The sequence below is a fragment of the Crocodylus porosus genome, unplaced genomic scaffold (genome assembly GCF_001723895.1).
Source record: "Crocodylus porosus isolate Cpor-Errol unplaced genomic scaffold, CroPor_comp1, whole genome shotgun sequence".
Taxonomy (NCBI): Eukaryota; Metazoa; Chordata; order Crocodylia; family Crocodylidae; genus Crocodylus; species Crocodylus porosus.
The window spans coordinates 17,694,152-17,700,281 of NW_017728912.1; the positions used below are offsets into that span (position 1 = coordinate 17,694,152).

General features: G+C 45.8%; 1 protein-coding gene across 1 annotated transcript in view; it reads left to right on the plus strand.

Annotated features, from left to right (window-relative positions):
• Nucleotides 1-6,130, plus strand: part of TIFA (TRAF interacting protein with forkhead associated domain) — a 36,431-nt gene that overhangs the window by 1,506 nt on the left and 28,795 nt on the right. The window lies entirely within an intron of this gene.

A 6,130-nucleotide genomic window follows, 5' to 3' on the forward strand; every position in this document is an offset into this window, starting at 1 on the left:
TAAGGAAAATGTATACATTTGTTATAATTTTCCAGGTACAGAATCTAATTATTGGAGGGTTGCCTTAAATTTGTCCCCCTCCCACTTTTACAGCAGGGAAAATAAATGTTGAGGGTGCTGGAGGGTTGTCAGGTACCCCCTTTGCCCTCACTAAATTTCTTCCCCCTGTAGTCCCTTTCCTCCATCCTTGCTGTCGGCCCCTGCTTTCCCTGAGCACATGGAAATGCATATTTCAAACCACTGATTTTGAAATAAACATACCTGTAATAATTTGCATATAGATTTAGTTCATCTAGAATTGATGCATTTCACACTTTTTAAAACTGCTGCAATTTTTAGTAAAAGGACTCCATAAACTCATTTTTAAAACAGTACTTTTGTACCAACTTACATATAGTATAAACTGGGTGTGTCTACAAGTGAAATTAGTGTTACTGAATAACATCTGATGCAATTCAAACCATAGTTTATTGCTCCTAGGTATACTGTTTACAGTTTCCCTGGGTCTGCTGCATGTTGAACCAGAGTGGCTGCTCAAACCCAGATCAACATGCTGCACAAGGCTGGCTGGGGCACAAGAGTGCTTCAGTGCGGGGCTACCCAGCAACTTTTGTGCCCCAGCCAGGCCCATCAGCACCCACATGTGCCTTGTGGCAGAGTAAATAATTCTGGCAGTATTATCCCATGGTCCATCCTAATAACACCATATGTGCAGACAGTGATGTTTTACTGTGGAGAGAATTAGTCAGGTACTAGATTAACTACACAGTTTGTCCAGATGTGCATGGGGTAGGATTGCTCTGTTGGCTGCAGAAGCATCTGTCTCCTGGCTCCATGCACATCAGGATCCCTCCTGATGTGCATGGGGCCAGGAGACAGGTGCTGCTGCTGCAGCTGACAGAGCGCTCCTGGCCCCATGAGCATCAGGACTGGCTCTGTGTCCCCTGCAAGCCCCTGGGCTAGCATCCAGGGGGAGCCTGGCTGCTGCTGGGCAGCAGAGCAGGGTACAACAGCCCTGTACTGGGCTGCTCCCATTGGGAGCAGATTTGCTCCCAATAGGGTACACATAGACTTACTGCACAGTAAGCCTATAGCACTTTAATAGCATGTGCAGATGCACCCTTGGAGGATAGAATTTAGCTCTGAATTTAAATCCCCTGCTTATGTTATTTAGGCATACGCATTGTGGTGGTGTCTTTAGTAGTTGAGAACTTCGTTATAATGTAGAAATGTACAAACAACTTGATAATAGCTTTGACTGGGACATGACATCCTGGGACACAGGTAGACCTGATGATCTAAGTTCTGTTGTTAACTACTTCTTCTTACAACAATGAATGTCTTCTCATGTGTAATCTGGCTTAGTGGACCCTCTGATGTTTCAGGTTTTTTGTCAGCAAACATTAAATTAGAATATAAGGAAAAATAAGTTCTAGGATGACTGTATTGGCATCTTAACTTGCCAGCAAAAAATCCACAGTAGTCCTCTCCTTTGTAATGCCAATCATCAGGGCTAAGTACAGACAGACAAAAAGCTCAAGGGTGAATTGATTCAGTCTTTGCAGGTTAGTTTAAGATGCAGAGATTAATCTGAAAAACAACTTAACAGACATTTACCTTTGATTCAGGAAATGCAGCCACATGCCTGCATTGGCTCAGGCCAGAAGCCAAGGCGTGCCACAGCATAACTGTCTAGAACAGCTAGCATGGACTGTATGTTCACGTCCTCTTCCTGCTGCCCATGAGATCTCTGGGATTTATAGTAAAAAATCACAACAGTAGGACTCTGCAGGGTTGTTTATCACTTCCTCTTCCTGCTTTCAGGTATCTCTGGAATTTGTAGTCTACAGCTGCAGCCAGCAGTAAGTTTGAGTTGGGGAAGGAGTGTTTAACCCCCCACTCCTTGGCCCCAGATGCCAGCCAGGGTTTGCCAGAGGGGAGGGGGCAGTGAGCCAGCTAGGGAGCAGAGGGGCAGGACTGGCCCTGCTTTCTGGAGCAGACAGCACAGCCCAGTCCAGGGTTGCAAAGGATGCTGAGCTGCAGGAGGACTTTGATTTAACTTGAACAAGGAAGAGGTCTGGGACAGAAGTTTCATAAACTGGTTTGACCTAAATCAGTTAAGTCTGATATACTACATTCAACCAGGTTTATCTTAAAACAGTTTTAGCCATTTTGAAACTGGTTTATGTGCACTGAACTTCTGTTCTGTTACAGGTATAAACCAGTTTCTGATCACTTAAACCAGTGTATGTGTAACTTCTGTTCCTAGCCCAAGGCTCTGGGACCTTTTGCTGAAAAATTTGAGAGCACTGTAAATGGAGACATTTTGGCATGCATCTCCCATGAGTGAGAAAGCCTCCATTGTCCTAATGCATGCAAAGCTCAGAAAAAAAGTCTGTATTCATAGAAGTAATTGGCCCCAGTCAGGGCAGGGTTTAATATTTTTATATTTCCTTGTAAAATTATATATTTGCACAAAAACAATATCCAAAGAAATTATTGGGGTTGCAAAAGTCAGTCAAAAATTGGGAAAATGCCAGAACAGAGTCCAGCTTTACTTCATCCTCTTATACATTTTGACACAGTCTTTAATTGTATGATCACATGGATTTTTTTCTGTGGGACTCCTGTCTCACTCAGTGTACAGAATGGACTGTGCTCTGGAGATGAATCAGAGTTGTATGGGAATGGAGGCTTTTGTCTGTAGCATCCCTGCCTCATTTGTTACAGGTTGGGAGACAGGAAATGATGGAAGCACTAGACTGCATGAATAGAAATCAGAGATTCACGTTAAAGAAAACTGAACACTGCCTGGGAGAACAGGATTTTATCTCTGCCTCTCTTTCAAAGCTCCCTTGTGATACCAGGAAGTTAAACCAGAAATATCACAAATTGTGCTTTCCTCATTTCGTGGTCTTTCAGGCGTTGTAATCCTGACTTTGTAGAAATATGCAGCACTGAGAACTGTAGCAGAAGACAGTGGGCGTAGGAGTTGTATATATAATACCATACAATGTAATGCTGAGTACTTGGAAAAATCAGGAACTTGCCCTCTCAAATTGGGCATTCAAGTGATATTTATGACCTTAATTTCCATGCTTTAGCGCCCAACAAGTAAAATTGGGATACAAATTCTCCCTTCCTTATGGAGAGTCTATGCAGATAAATTAATACCTGTGAACCATTCGGATACTCACAGTATAAGTACAAGAGAAAACAAATAATTGTATCTTCAGAACAGGGTGTACAGTAAAGAAGACCTAGGACTGTATACTGAACACTGACAATAAAACAAAATAAGGAATATCTGCTTACTGAGTACCATTCATACTGTGCACTGAATGAGGCAATGATCCTGTAGAAAATAAATACCATATGAATATGAAATAACAGGTCAAGTCATCATGCATATACTCATTACTCTGGCATTTCTTATGTTTGGAAGGGTTGACTTTGCAACATTAATAGTGTTGTTTTATATTATTTTTCTTTTAGTGTGCAATGTGTTGTGAAACTATGGCTGCCCTGCTGCTCCAGGGCATTGGGTCCAGCTGGGCTGCAACCTTGTGCTCCACAGGTGGCAGTGGCAGCTCACACCAAGCCCATGCAGGGATGGTTGGAGGGAGCATGCAGGGCAGGGTTGGGGGCTGCAGCTAGGGATGCTGCCCAGTTGGGGCGGTGTGCAATGCTCAGAGCACTGGGGGTCAGCATGTGCCCAGGGTGGGATGGACACATGGAGCTGGTGCTGGCCACTGCCAGAGCCAAGCATCCAGGTCTGGACCCGGGTTCAGCCCACCCCCTGTTCCCTGGTGGTACCTGCTGCTGCATGCATTCTGCTATGCTGTGGGCCCCGGGGCACCTTGCAGTGGGAATTGTGTGCATGTGAGAGATGGGCAGGGTTGTTCTGGGTATAAGCAGCCACCAAAGCCGGGCCTGGAGGGGAAGGTGCTTGGAGCCCCCTGGTCCCCTAGAGTCCCCCTGGTTCCCTAGGGGAGGTCAGAATGGAGGGGAAGGGGCTTGTCCAGCCAGAGGCAGGCCCAGTCCCAGTCCCAGTCAAAGACTTCCCAGAAGGACATGGGGACTTCCGGGGCCTGGATGTCACAGTCCTCCACCTCAGAGCACGGCAAACCCTGTGCCAGGCTGCCACGGATGCCCAGCTCAGTCCCCATTGCCTTGCTCCTCTCTGTTTGAGAGCAGGGTGGGAGGCTGGAGCTTTGCAGCCTGCCCAGTCTGCATTCACCGATGGCTCCTCCTTGTAGCAGGCATGGTGGGCCGACAGGTTGGATCTTCCAACCAAGCACATTGTGACTGCGCAGCACAAGGAGGAATGCTGCCCCGGGCCCCATGCTGGGCTGGGGGCGCTGTGGCTTTGGAGTGAGGGGCAGCAACATAGGCAGGGGCAGGGCTAAGCAGCATGTCAGGGCTGCACAGCACCACGAAGCAGCAGAGGAGACAGCCACAACTGGATCCACATTCTGGTGAGCAACGGGGGCAGGGGGACCTCTGATTTTCCATGATAAAAAAACCAAAATCAAACACCAAAATATATAGGTATTTAGAATGTATTTATTATAATGATTCAAATTGCTTTAAAATTATAAATATCTCAGTAAAACATTATGTTCAATGATACTCACGCATGCACACACACACATGCATATAGTGACATTTCATTTTAATCATGGTGAAACATGGATTTGAGGGTTTTTAATTAGAGAATTTGGGGGGTTTTTTACCAGAGAATTTTGAATTTTTTAAAACATCAATTTTAGCCATCGAAATGTTTTAAAAAATACAAATCAAATTCTGCCAAGCCATAAGTATGAATTATGATATTTTGTGAAAATTAATAAGCCACATTATAAACAGCACAAAAATCTGCCCTGGTATATCACAGCCTCACTTACCTTGCAAATTCCTCCCAATGTGCTACCCCATGCTGTTAGCTGGTACTAATGTGCTTCTAAAATGGATTGAGGACAAGGATGATGGGATGCAGAGACCATCACTTGTAACTTGCAACATCAGATCCAGTCCAGATCAGCAGTGACATAAAGTGATATTCTTCTGCAAGCTGGTCTGTTGCTTAAATGAAATGAGTTGGTTTCCTAGTAGGCCTGCACCGAGTTCATGTACTGCATTGCTTTCACAAAAAAATACAAAGCAGCAGAGGAGCACAGAGATGAATGCACAGTAGAGCAACTAGGGTGAGGTGAGCAAAAACCAGTTAATCTTGTTTTTTAATCTACTTGGTATTAACATGTCACCATTATAGAGGTTGTGCTTAAGCACTGTATGCTGTAATGGCAGTGGGTTCCAGCACGAATGCCCCTGGGCCCATCGTGTGTACAACCTCCAAACTCAGAAATGAGCCACTGAAGCCACTCTGGGGCTGTCTCTAGCAAACACTTCCAGAAACTGATGTTTCAGGAGTGACCACAAGGGAAGTTTCCAAAACACCTTCACTGCTATAGTTCCCTGTTCAGAACGTGCGAGTATGGGCATGCTTGGGAGCACCTCTGGCAGGACATGCTGTGATGCACATACGCACTAATGTGACTGCCTTGACCAGATGTACCCAGGGATACAGAGGGTGTCTTCCACACCAGAGATGCTGTTCTGCAGGAACACAGAATAATGCACTCTGTGTGGGTTATCAATTGAGGAAGAAGAATTCCAGAGGTCTCTGTTGCAGGATCTTTCCCTGGTCGGGCTTACTACAGACCACAAATAGGCGGGAGAACAGTGAACAGGCTTGGTAACTTTTATTAGTGACTATTAACGTAGCCGCGCAGCGGCTAGAACTCTCCACGCCTCACGCGCCCTAATGGTGCGCGAGACCGATGAACCTGGCTGGTGAGTAGTTTCTGGGGTTTTAGGTCGCCGGGATCAGGCGGGTCTCTGCGTCCTCCTTCGGTTGGCCACTCTGAAGGCCGAGCTGTGTCCGTAATAATTTGCCATAAATCGTTCCGAGTCCGTTAGACGCAAAAAGGACCCTGACGATTAGGTGGAGGCTTCTTTTATAGCTTAGGTGACGTGCGGTGCTGTGATTGCATGAGGCACTTTTCGATAGGCCCATGGCACTGACTGACTGACGCTGGACTCCGCCTTGTGGAAAGTTCTAGCTACC